The sequence below is a fragment of the Marmota monax genome, unplaced genomic scaffold, assembly GCF_021218885.2.
Source record: "Marmota monax isolate L192 unplaced genomic scaffold, Marmota_monax_Labrador192_F-V1.1 WCK01_AAM20220418_F8-fsc00041, whole genome shotgun sequence".
Classification (NCBI taxonomy): domain Eukaryota; kingdom Metazoa; phylum Chordata; class Mammalia; order Rodentia; family Sciuridae; genus Marmota; species Marmota monax.
Window position 1 is genome coordinate 10,279,740 of NW_026695238.1, and position 12,406 is coordinate 10,292,145.

General features: G+C 36.6%; 1 protein-coding gene across 6 annotated transcripts in view; it reads left to right on the top strand.

Moving 5' to 3' along the window:
- Nucleotides 1–2,760: 2,760 nt before the first annotated feature.
- Nucleotides 2,761–12,406, top strand: part of Rhbdd1 (rhomboid domain containing 1) — a 132,181-nt gene continuing 122,535 nt past the window's right edge. The window contains exons 1-2 of one of the 6 annotated variants that reach the window (XM_046439837.2): nucleotides 2,860–2,907; nucleotides 7,288–7,372. The gene's annotated coding sequence lies outside the window, so the exon portion shown is untranslated. Of the gene's footprint in view, nucleotides 2,908–7,287; nucleotides 7,373–12,406 lie in introns of those variants that run through there. The other 5 variants (XM_046439839.2, XM_058577491.1, XM_058577490.1 and 2 more) reach the window with 5 other exon arrangements.

The following is a 12,406-nucleotide window of genomic DNA, read 5'->3' on the forward strand; positions in this document are numbered from 1 at the left end:
TAAAACCAACCTTACAGTCATAGTGCATAATCAATCCTTCATATATAATACGGGATTTATTAATACCTTGCTGGGAATTTTTGTATGTCCATGAGGAATACTGATCTGTAGCTTTTTTTTGTAATGACTTTTTGTTGCTTTGGTATCAGGGTAATAGCAGCCTCATAAAATGAGAACAGTTCTGTTTTCAGAGTTTGTATATGATTGCATAATCTTAAATTTTGATTAAATTCACCATTAAATCTATTGGGGCCTGAGTTTTCTTTTGTGGGAGGATTTTAAGTATTAATTTTTTTACTTTTACATAGGTCTGCTATGAGTTGAATTGTGCATAGGTTTTAGAGAAAGCATGATCCTGTCAATATTTTGATCTTGGACTTCAGGTCTCTAGAACTCTGAGCAAGCATCTATTGTTTTAAGCCACCTAGTTTGTGGTACTTTTCTTTTTACAGCAATCCCAGAAAATGAATCAAGGGGCTAGAAGTATAGCTCAGTGACAGAGCACTAGGATGCATGAGGCCCTGGCTTCCATCACAGCACTGATTTTTTTTTTTTTTTTTTTTTTATGATAGAATTGAATGAACTAAATAATAATAGTTTGATATTATTTCAGCTAGGCATGGTGGCGCACACATGTTATCCAGTGGCTCATGAGACTGAAGGAGGAGGATTGCAAGTTCAAAGCCAGCCTCAACAACTTAGTGAAGCTCTAGGCAACTTAGCAAGACCCTATCTCAAAATAAAATACAAAAAGGGCTAGAGATGTGGTTCAGTGGTTAAGCACCCCTGGGTTAAATCCCTAGTTTAAAAAAAAAAGTTTAATATTTCAATTCAATATCTTACTCCCAATAATGGTAGGATTAACCAAACAGAAAACTACTAAGCCTTGAAAAACACTAGCAATCCAATTGATAAGTAAAAACCAAACATATTATATGCAATAAGCATAGTGCTATCTTTTCTCATGATAAAAATAAATACTTTTGAGGCTTTAAGAATTATTATTTGTAAGGTGATATAACAATTACATGCCTTTTATGTTAAAGGACTTTTGTTATTGATTCTTTAGTATTTTTAATACTTGTTCAGTGATTCTACTGACTGCCCCATATTAATGTTTAAGATATGTAGTTATTATCCAGGTGATGCATGCCAGTTTAATTGGGACTTGAGAATGATAAAATATACCAAATTAGAAACTTAAAAAACAATTTTAGTGTGCTCAACAAATCATATAGAATAAAAGAGAGTGTTTAAGAAGATTCTTTTTTCTATTCCCTTAAATGTCTATGAAATTTTTCACTGATAATATTTGATGGACCTTTATTTTATTTACTTATTTATATGCAGTGCTGAGAAAGGAACCCAGTGCCTCCCAGGTGAGAGGCAAGTGCTCTACTGCTGAACTATAACTCCAGCCCTATTTCTTTCACTGATAATATTTGAAACCGAAATATAATTACCTAAGTACATCCTTAATCCCTACAACTGCATTTTTACAAGGTTAATGGTCTGAGACCTCTTGATTTCTCTTGTATTTGATGTATTATGATAAAGACAAGAAAAATCATGCAATTATAGAAAGGTGTACTGGGTAATAAAAATAAAAAATTAGATTAGTATTAATTGAATGAATGCATATGGTCATGGATCAGAAGGGTAAGTGGGGACCCCTTCTTTTTGAGAAATTACATTTATTTTCCCCTAGGGAAATATTTCTGTAGGCAATTTACTGTTTTCCTCTTCCATTTGACTCTTCCTGGGAATTCAGTTTCTGTCAGGAACTTTCTAATCAACATAGTGTTTTTAAATAAATAATTTATAAAGCTCAAGTATGCAATTCACTGAAAATCTTGTCATATTAAAGTCTCAGATACACATATGTATTTCCTGTAAAGGAGCCATATTTTCACTTCAATTTTAACTCTAAAATAAATTTTTCTATAAAGAATTCTGGCAATTACCAATGACAGAAAATAAACTTCCGATTTAGGCAATTTTTGTTTTAATAGGCAAAACACAGCTGCTACAACTGCCAATAACTAAAAAGCAGCATAAAACCACCTGTTTTCGGTTGCTTTGTTGGAAAAAGTGCATCTTTCCCCTAGTTTTAGAAGATCTTACGCCAAAAGATAGTTTTCTCCTATGAAATAAATACAGCATTATAACATTTAACTTAGTCTGATTCCAACAAGTGAACAAATGACACGTGAACCTCAAATACCTAACACCTGAAGTCCTTATTAAGGCAAACAGACTCGGCAGTGCAGCCTCCGAGGCAATGTACACCCCGACTTTGTTCCGCTGGCCTACTTCCTAATGCTGAGATAAGCGGCTCTCACGCCGTCTGGGGAGAACTTTTGGAAGTAGGAGTTTGCCTGTCCCACCAACCATTCGCAGGCAGTAGCGGCCTTCCTGCAGCTGCTCAGGGGCTTACAGCACCACCAGACCCTAGCAGGCAGTTTCTCCGCCCCGAAGGAGCCAGGGAGCCTGTAACTCGCCCTTCTCCCCACAACGAGTCCCTCGAGAGCAACCGCTCCTTTGCTTTGCGCGTGGTAGACGGCCGTTAGCTATTTATGACAATAAGGAGTGTTATTCCGCAAGTTTCTCACGGATCCTGCGGATGAGTAGAAAGAACAAGCTCAGCCTACTGCGCTCTGCAGCGGTCCTTCCCCGCGGCGACCCCGCGGCCTCCAGCACGCGGGGACCACCGGCCAGACACGCACAACTGGGCATGCGCCGCGGCGTGGCTGCGCGCTTTACGGCTCTCTTCCCCAACCCGGGGCCCGTCGCGCGGCTGCTGAGGCTCCCTCTATAGCCGGAGAAGAAGGAGCATCTGGGATCGGCGTCCGTGCGTGATGACGCACGTGCGTGCGAAGACGTGTGGACGCAGGCGGGCCATAGAGCGTGAGTTTCCACGTCTGTTTGGCCCCTTTCGCGTAGCTGGTTCTGTGCTGCTTTTCTCCCGTTTTCCCTGGGCCGCGGGCGCTGGCGGCTGGGCGGGGGTTGCGGGGCGGCGGTCGGCGCCTCCCCGGGGGGAGGGGGCTGGCGCGGGGCAGGGTTGGAGGCGCCGCCTCTGGCTCCTGCGCGCTCTTCCCCAGGTCTGAGGGCGGGTCGGATTTTCTTTCCGCGACTGTACCCCGGGTCTCCTGGTCGTTGCCCTCTCTGTGCTAGAGGCCGACCTCACCCGGGACTAAGTTCCCAGACGCTCAGGTTGGGGTTGGGTCTAACGGAGTTCTGCAAGATTCTTTTTGAAAATAGGACGATTACGGCCATGTTGCGTCAGCACAGGGCAGTAACCTGTACCTCTAAACAAGTTGTGGCAAATTGAATCCTAACTTCAGATGTGATATTTAACTTAGGAGAAGGGAAATCCACCTAAGCGGATTTAACCCTCTTCTGCTCAGACCTTAAAAAACCTTTGGATACTTTTTCCAAAAGTGGATCATCACATGCTTATGTTTTTTCCAAACTGAGCATAAACTCTTGAAAACTTAGCTTATTATCAAAGTGAATTGTTGCATAGTTATGATTCCGTTGTTGAGCTGCGTAGGTCTCTTGCTGTAGTTCAGTGGCACTAAATTTTTTTTTTTCTCTTTGAAATTGCATTTAAAAAAGCTTTGAAAGCTCTAGTGTGTCTCCCCGCTCTCTTCCGCTTTTCTAATAAAACATTAAAGGCTTCTGACTTGCTGCTGGTCTGGACTTGGGAAAACAAGTGATCTTTCAAAGTGTAGGGATGCATTGGTTCCTGTGTTGTTCCATCCGCATCACCTGGGAACTTGTTGGAAATGCAAATTTTGGCGTCTTATCCCAAATTAGAGATTATTTTAGCAAGCCTTCCGTTTGATTCCCAGTGCATCTGGCGCTAAGGTTTCAGAATGACTGACATTAGTTATAACGCCCATTGTGGAGTCACAGGGGGATTTGAATTAAGTTCAAGTGTAACCTAGATATAGAATCTTGGACAAGTCACTTAAATGTTACTTCATGGGCCATGTGAAAACGAACAAAAGAATATATCACCAATTCATAAAATTCTCACCAAAGGTGAGATATTGTTATTACGTTAGGACTACCTGAAATTAGTATGAGAATTGTGTTGGAAGGATACTTTGTTGGGTTAAATAAGAATTGTGCATTAGAGGAGTGTAAGCAGGGCTTAGAGGGTATTTATTCTGTTAAATTGTAAGTAGTCAAGATTGTTGATGCAGGGTATTCTGTTAAAAGAGCAGTTGTTCTAATACTAACGCTATTAAGGTTGTAGTATTGTTGTAGAATCAGTAATTATGTTGCGATGTGTTTTAATGTTTTGGTATTTCTGGTTTCGTGGACTTAGTTGCAGTTAGTTATGTTCTTTTGACCCAAAACTTGGAAGAGACTAGAGGTAAATACTTCCTTTAGAGTTGAAAAGCATTATAGAGTAGTGATTAGTATAAAACAAAACAAAACAAAAAACCAAGACTAATGAAAATCTGTCCTTGTCTTTTGTTCCTGTATGTCATACAGCTCCCCTATAGCAAATAGGCCTCATATCTACTTTCCATACTTCCATTTTGTGGAAGGATCACAGGAGTTAAGCTAGATGTACCTTCATCCTGCTGGTTTTTTTTTTTTTTTTTTTTTCCAGATTGTCAGATGCAGTGTTTTCTTATACCTATTCCTTTCCTTTTTCAAGTCGTGAGAAAAAGAAATATTTGGTATCTGAAGCTACTGCCCTAAAGCCTTAGCTCATTGCAGTGTTGAGAAGGTTCAGTGTCAAACCATGGCCTATGCAATATAATGCTTTGATTAGAGAACACTGTGTATTGTGGGTGAGAGTTTTCAGATAAACATGTCACTTTGGATATCAGATTCTTAAGTAATTTTGTTGACCCTCCCATCGACAAATTGATACTACCGCATCATGAAACATTTGTTTTTCAAAGGCCCCAGATAATTTCTTATTCTCCATATGAGAGAGGCAAATGTGTAGCAATGGTTTGGGGTCACACAAACCCTGCTTTGGTTTGGGGTCACACAAACCGTGCTTTGAATCCTGCCCCTACTATGTACTGATTGTATCTATTAAGACAAAGTGACATCATTCCAGCATTACTTTTTTATTCTATAAAATAGAAGTCATAGGGTGCCTATTCAGCCCATTGAATTAAATGAAATAATATGTAAAACATGTCTACTATATGTTAGTAATATACAGGCTCAGGAGTGTTTCCTTTTGGACAGACGAAAAAAAGGTATTTATTGCCTCAAATCTAACCTTGGTCCATTCATTTTTTAATATTCTTATATATGAAGTATTTTTTTTAACCTAAGTGCACTACTTTTTAAGTAATAAGATGCTGAAGTAGAGTCAAAACCTTCATATAATCATGAAAAAGAAACACTTGGAGGAAGTTAAAACTCTAATTGAGGTTGAAAAAATCTTCATTTTTATCATAACAGCAACTTCTAGAAATTGTTTTGGTGTATACTGAAGGTCAATGCATGGTTAATATTTTAGTATCTTTAGTGATTCTTCTATCGCTGATTTCAGTGGTAATAGTCAAGTATAGTAGGGGAATATATCTGTTATAGAAGATGACACCTCATTGAAAAAATACACCAAAACATAAGGAAATGCTGTTAGTCCTGAAAGAATTAATATTTTTCAATATGGATGCTTAGGGATAGCAACTGAAACAGTTTGTGTTCCATTTTTTTTTTTTGATGAATTTCAATAGCTTTAATTATTTTTTAAAAAATTTTAATTTTTTAATTTGTTTTAATTAGTTACACATGACAGTACAATGATCTTGACACATTATACATTTGAATCAGATGGGGTATAATTTCTCATTTTTTTGAGTGTACAGGTTGCAGAATCACATTGGTCATATTTTTTTTAAGAAGTAATAAAAACACGTTTTATATTTCTATATATTGTTAGGTATATATGGGCATGGAAAATACTTGAGAATGAATCTAGCTTGTAATTTAATTTACTTGATAGTGTATTGTAACATGGAGATGGGGAACAAATGTAAAAATAAATAATTTATATCATTGTAATATGGAGGTGGGGTTAAGTACAAAACAAAATAATATATTTACAGGAGGTTAAGTATGTGTGTATATGTAAAAATTATTTTAAAGAACATTAAAATAGACTTACTTAAAAAGATTTATTTCCTTTAATGCTGTAGTTATGTCCTCTAAACAGAGAACAATGTCTGACCTGAAAAGTTTAGAAAATTAGAGGCTTTGAGATGAGTGAGGTAAAGAGCTCTTGATTCTGGGTACCCACCTTTAGAGGAATATCCAGGGAAGCTAGTATTCTCAAGAACTAGGCAGGAAACTACTGGAGGGTTAGAAAAATCTCAGGACATGAACTATACCTAAAAATTAATGACATTAAGAATTCTGGTGAATGGGATTCACAAACTTGCATTGATGACAGTTCCCAGTTTTCAGCAGTGTCAGCTTATGTATAGCTTCTCCTTCAGCATTGTGAGTAGTTTTTTTCCCCCCAATGTAGCTTTTGATTTGACCCATATTTTACAACCATGGGATTCTGTGCGTATTTTTGAGAAATCAAGATTTTTTTAAAAAAAGAATCTCAAGTTGTGACAGCTGTATCACTATTAAAAGCTATTTAGTATTTTAAGCAACTGCCGTTTAGCATTACAAATGACTCAGGGAAATGGGGGGAGTCAAAGAAAATATACAGTATTATTTGTGTTTACTATCTACCATATTTTGTTGTAAAGGCAGCTGTCCTGCATTTATATGATCAAGTGTTTTTTTATGGTTAATAATGAGCTTTCATAAGAAAAATAATTTCAGATGCTAAGTGTTAGATTGTTATTAATAGTGGTAATAGTAATAGTACATTGTCTTTTTTCACAGGTTGGGGAGGGTTTCCTGGTGACAGCTGGAGTATGGGGGAGGGGGAGTCACTTTCAATCAGCCAGCTGCTCTGTGTAGCATCATGATGGATAATTTGGGCTGTATTCAGAAAAGAATATGTATCCTATTTCTGGGATGCAATAGATAGTGTGCAAGAGTCCTTTGGGATCTAGATGATAGCCAGCTAACAGTGTATGCATTCAGGTTTGCGTGTTGGTGTTATTTACCATCTAGTTTCTTGGACATTGTTACATGCACATCATAATTACAAAGCAATAAAGTCTAGTTCCACTGGGGGAGAGGCTCATTACTTTATGGAGAGGAAAGGAAGATGAAACACAAAATTTAGTAGTGTACTTTCATGTAATACGCTATTTCATTTATTCTTCACAATGACTCTAGGAAGTAAGTGGAATTTTTCTCATTGGGATAGAAAAACAGAAGCTCAGAACGATTGATTACGTGATTTGCCCATGGCCACCTACTAGTAAGTGACAATATGTGTATTTGACCCTAGTTCTTGTGGTTTTAGTTCCAGGAATGTTGTCATTACACCAACAGCTATTTCTTCATTGTGCTAACTTGCTTATGCATTTTTAATCCAAAGCCACAGCATAAGGATAGTAATGAATGAAATTTATATACATAATACAGTGCCTTCAAGTTTATATAAATAATAAATAGGAGTGTGTGTTTTGGCAGCTATGTATAATTTGGGTTTTTTCCCTTGGGAGAAAAAGTCTCATAGGCAACAATGAAAGAAATTTTGTCACCCTTTTAATGTTACTAGTACCAGCAATTATTATAATGTTGTTTGTTATAATGAATCAGTTGTGATTCTAAATTTGAACAAATTTAGAAATGTTGTGCATCTTGCCCATATTACTCTTCCTTCGTACCAGTATATTAAAGGATATTTTTTTCTTTCGAGGAATGTTAATTTTGTGTTAATAGGGAACCTTTTAGTTTTCAAAATTACTATGTACCACATAATAACTGAAAAAGAAATTCTTTCATTTTCATGAAATGAAAATTTTCGTTTTCATTACTGTTTTTCGTGATGGGTTTTCAAGAGTCATTTCATCCTCTTCCTCATTGCCCATATGATAATATCTAGTATTTCCTTTTCTCTCTTCCTTATGTCATATATAAAACGTTTGAAACTTATTTTTATTGTTTTCTGAACACTCCATGCACCTTTACATACTTTTTTTGGGGGAGGGGTTGTTGTTATTTTTAGTACTGGGAACTGAACCCAGGGGCACTTTACCACTGAACAATATCTCCAGCTCTTGTAATTTTTTTTTTTTTTTTTTTTTTGAGACAGGGTCTTGCTAAGTTGTTTAGGGCTTTGCTTAGTTGCTGCTGTGGCTGGCCTTGAACTTGCAGTCCTCCTGCCTCAGCCTCCTTAACCACTGGGATTACAGGAATGTGCCCCCATACCTGGTTTACATAAAGTTTTTTTGTTGTTGCCATTTTTTATTTGTTCTAATTATACATATCAGTAGGATGCATTTTGACATATTGTACACAAATGGAGCACAATTTCTCATTCCTCTGGCTGTACATGGTGCAGAGTCACTCTAGTAGTGTAATCATACATGTGTATAGGGTAATATATCTGTCTCATTCTGCTGCCTTTCCCATCCTCACAGTCCCACCCCATTTCTCCCTCCCCGCTACATAAACCACAGTTCCTTCATTCTTTTCTGTCCCTGCCCCACTATGGATCAGCATCTGCTTATCAGAGAAAACATTCAGCGTTTGGTTTTTTGGGATTGGCTTATTTCAGTTAGCGTGATATTCTCTAGTTCCATTCATTTAACTGCAAATGCCATAATTTCCTTCTTCTTTAAGGCTGAGTAATATTTCATTATGTATATGTACCACATTTTCTTTATTTATTCATCTGTTGAAGGACATCTAGGTTGGTTCCATAGTTTAGCTATTGTGAATTGAGCTGCTATAAACATTGATGTGGCTGTGTCAGTGTACTATGCTGATTTTAAGTCCTTTGGATATAAATCAAGGAGTGAGATAGTTGGGTCAAATGGTGGTTCCATTTCAAGTTTTCTAAGATATCTCCATACTGCTTCCATAGTGGTTGTACCAATTTGCAATGTATGAGTGTACCTTTTCCCACACATCCTCACCAACACTTATGATTGCTTGTATTCTTGATAATTGCCATTCTGACTGGAGTGAGATGAAATCTTAGGATAATTTTGATTTGCATTTCTCTAATTGCTAGAGATGATGAACATTTTTCATGTTTGTTGATCTGTTATATATCTTCTGTGAAGTGTCTGTTCAGTTCCTTAGCTCATTTATTGATTGGGTTATTTATTTTTTTGGTGTTAAGTTTTTTGAATTCTTTATATGTCCTGGAGATCATGCTCTTAATTTAGTTCTTCATCATATGATAATGTTGCTGTTTGTATCTTTGCTTCTCTCTCTAAGCTGTGGTTTCCTAAAAGAACAGCCCTTGTCTCTATAGGCAGATGTTCAAATAGTTGTTAAATGAAGGGATATAGATGGAGAGATACAAAATCATGTGCTTATTGCTATAGTTTTACATTTATTGGTTTTCTTTTCTGGGTTCATGTTTGGAGAAATGTGATGATATGTATTTGTTAAAGAATTGTATGATAGTAAAAAAGTGAAGGAGTAAATCTCTTTGTAGAAAACCATGTAGTACCCTTTCATGTTTCTTCCTGAAGGTCATGATATTGAAAAGATTGAAGAAGCTTTGTATTCAGTTTTTTTTGTGGGGGGAGTAGGGGCTGTTGGTCTGTATGATTTGATTGTTCTGAAGTTCTAGGCAGAACCTTTTATTGAGTGATAACATTTTATTAAATGTATATACTAGACTTCTTTTGAATGATGAACAAAGGCAGGAGATCCAGTATTGGGAAAATCAATTCAATAATTAAAAGTATTCTTTAAAAATATCAACTTTGTATAAGTAGAAGACAAATTTTAGATTGTCTGGTTTTCCTTTTGAGACATCATTCCTCATCCAGTGTCCAGGTTTATACACCACCTATTTGACTGAGAGGACTTTGTCTAATTTGTGCAGAAATTGCTCTCATGCTCACATCATTAGTTCTGTGTATTATTGCTTTCTTTAGGAATAGTATGTTGAGATACAGCTTGTATAACCTCTGCATTTTGGTTTTTCTATGGGCTTTAGTGTTGTACTCAGTAGAAATGGGAGTTGGTGGTGCTTAAATTAGGATCTGTTTATCAGCCCTTTGCAAATGCCATTATTCTGGGTGGGGTTCTTCATTTATAAACAGTAGAAACCAGCTTATCTGAGTTACCAAATAGTTTAGTCACAACAACAAATTATTGGAGTTGTGTGGATCAGCTCAGAGAATCAACAGAAAATCCAGACTCTACCCGCTTGGTAAACATAAGCAGCTAGGTGACCTCTCAAGGTTTGAGTAGATTATGTAGGTCTGGAAGGCTCTTCAAGTGAATGTTCTGAGTATCAGCTCCAAAACTGTTGGTCCTAGTTTCTCTATACTAGTTCTAATTCCAGAGAGTTGTTTATTCATTGTCACCTTTGAATCAATATAGGAAAGGTCACCTTTTATTGACAGTCCCCTCTTCTCCTTCAAGACCATATTTAATAGAGGTGGGGAATGGATTCCTGTTACTGGAAGAATAGGGTATTGAAGCTAGGCAGGCAAAAATTCCTAACCTGTCCCCTATCACCAAGTGATTTGTGGATGTCCTATGCGTTTTGGGAACATAACACGTCTTTGAAGTCTGACATGCTCTCCCCACTTCTTGACTCGTTCTTGTGCAGAGAAGATTTCAGTCACATAAATAATTCAAAAACAGTTCTTACACAGGGATTAAATGAGGGATGGTGGTGGTGGTGGTGGTGGTGTTGTCAGTGTCTATCGCTTTTCATGGACTTTAGGTAGACAAAGAAATATTATGTGGAGCAAACATGAAAATAAAATTCCTTAAATCTTCTTGAAGAGAGTGATCATGGGATACTGGCATTGTGGCTCCCCATGTGACTCCTAGTTTAAAAACCTTGGTCTGAAGGGCTGTCAGTTGGGAGAACTTTAATGAGCTCTCATTACACTAAAACTTGTGGTCTAAAAGAGAAGGAACTGGCTTATGATTGATATTGGAAATCATAAGTGGTGATGGGTCAGAATTGGACTTGGCACTAATTCACCTAGCTATGGAGCAAAATTCAGAATTATATACCAAATCTAGTAGTTTCATTTTTTTCAGTCACTTTTTATGTGTAAATGTAGTCTAATAATTTCTGTTAAGACTATAACACTTAAAAGGAGGGAAAGTAAAAATTATGCCAGCTGACATATTGAGATTTTTTTAAAATCTCAAAACAGTGGAGGCTCATTAAATTCTCAAATCATCAGATAATCTTGATAGAAACTCTTATTTGAGATTTTATTATAAAATTTATTTTAATTAAAACCTTTTTCTTTCATGTTTCTTGCACGTACTCTATTTTATGGTTTTAAATGTAAATGTATAACTGAATCACTCAAGTTTAAAAATATAGGATTATAGAAAGTCTTATAAAATAATTGGTACTCTTGTAAAAAATGCTTCAAAACTTTAAAACTTTTTATCTTCAGTTTTATTTGTTTAAATGCATAAAACACTATCATTGTCCAATTTATGGTTATATTTATGAAATTTCATTTAATACCAAATGACCCTGTCTTTTCTCTTCTTATAGGGTAGAAACTGCAGTTAATTGTCCTAAGGTCACATGGCTAGTTTGTTTTGAGCTTTAACAAGGGCCATGCCCTTAATTATACTGTCCAGTACTGCATACATTATATCGTAGCCTTGTATATAATTTTGACAAAAGGCATTGGGACATTTCTTTTCCCAGAGCCTATTTATTTACCCCCAGTTCCCTGACAACTTCTTTATGTTCAGAAACTGTTAGAATGTGTTGTATTACCCATCATCTTGTACCTCTGTTTGTTGTGAATGTGGCAGTAGCTCCTATAGTACAGCAGCGTGCACTGTGAAGCCTTTTGTCCTTTATGTCTTAGAGCAGGCTGACAGCTTTCATGCTGAATTCAGCAAGAGTACTTTTCATTTAACAAACTAAATGTTGTTTTCTAGGCGAAAAATAATTGAATGCTTTTAAAGATGTATTTGATTAACAGGAGGCTGAGCTCTGTAAATTAATTATAACTGTAATGATGTCATAGCCCTGTCTTTTGTTATTAACCAGGTAATTGGCCAGAAGTTTAGAAGCTTATTGTAACTGACAGTAGTTTGACCTTGTATGCTGTTTGGAAGTGAAACATGCACAATGAATGTAAATGCAGTTTGTTCATTGAGCTGCATGTGTTGTCAGAGCATCTGATCTGAGGTTCTTATTTTTATTCTTCTATTATTTCTTTGTTGAAATTGGTGGTTAGGGTTATATCCTTGAACTGAGTATTATACTTATTTCTCTTAATAAAACCATCTGGCTAAACACAAATATTGTCTGTGTCCTTGAATAACT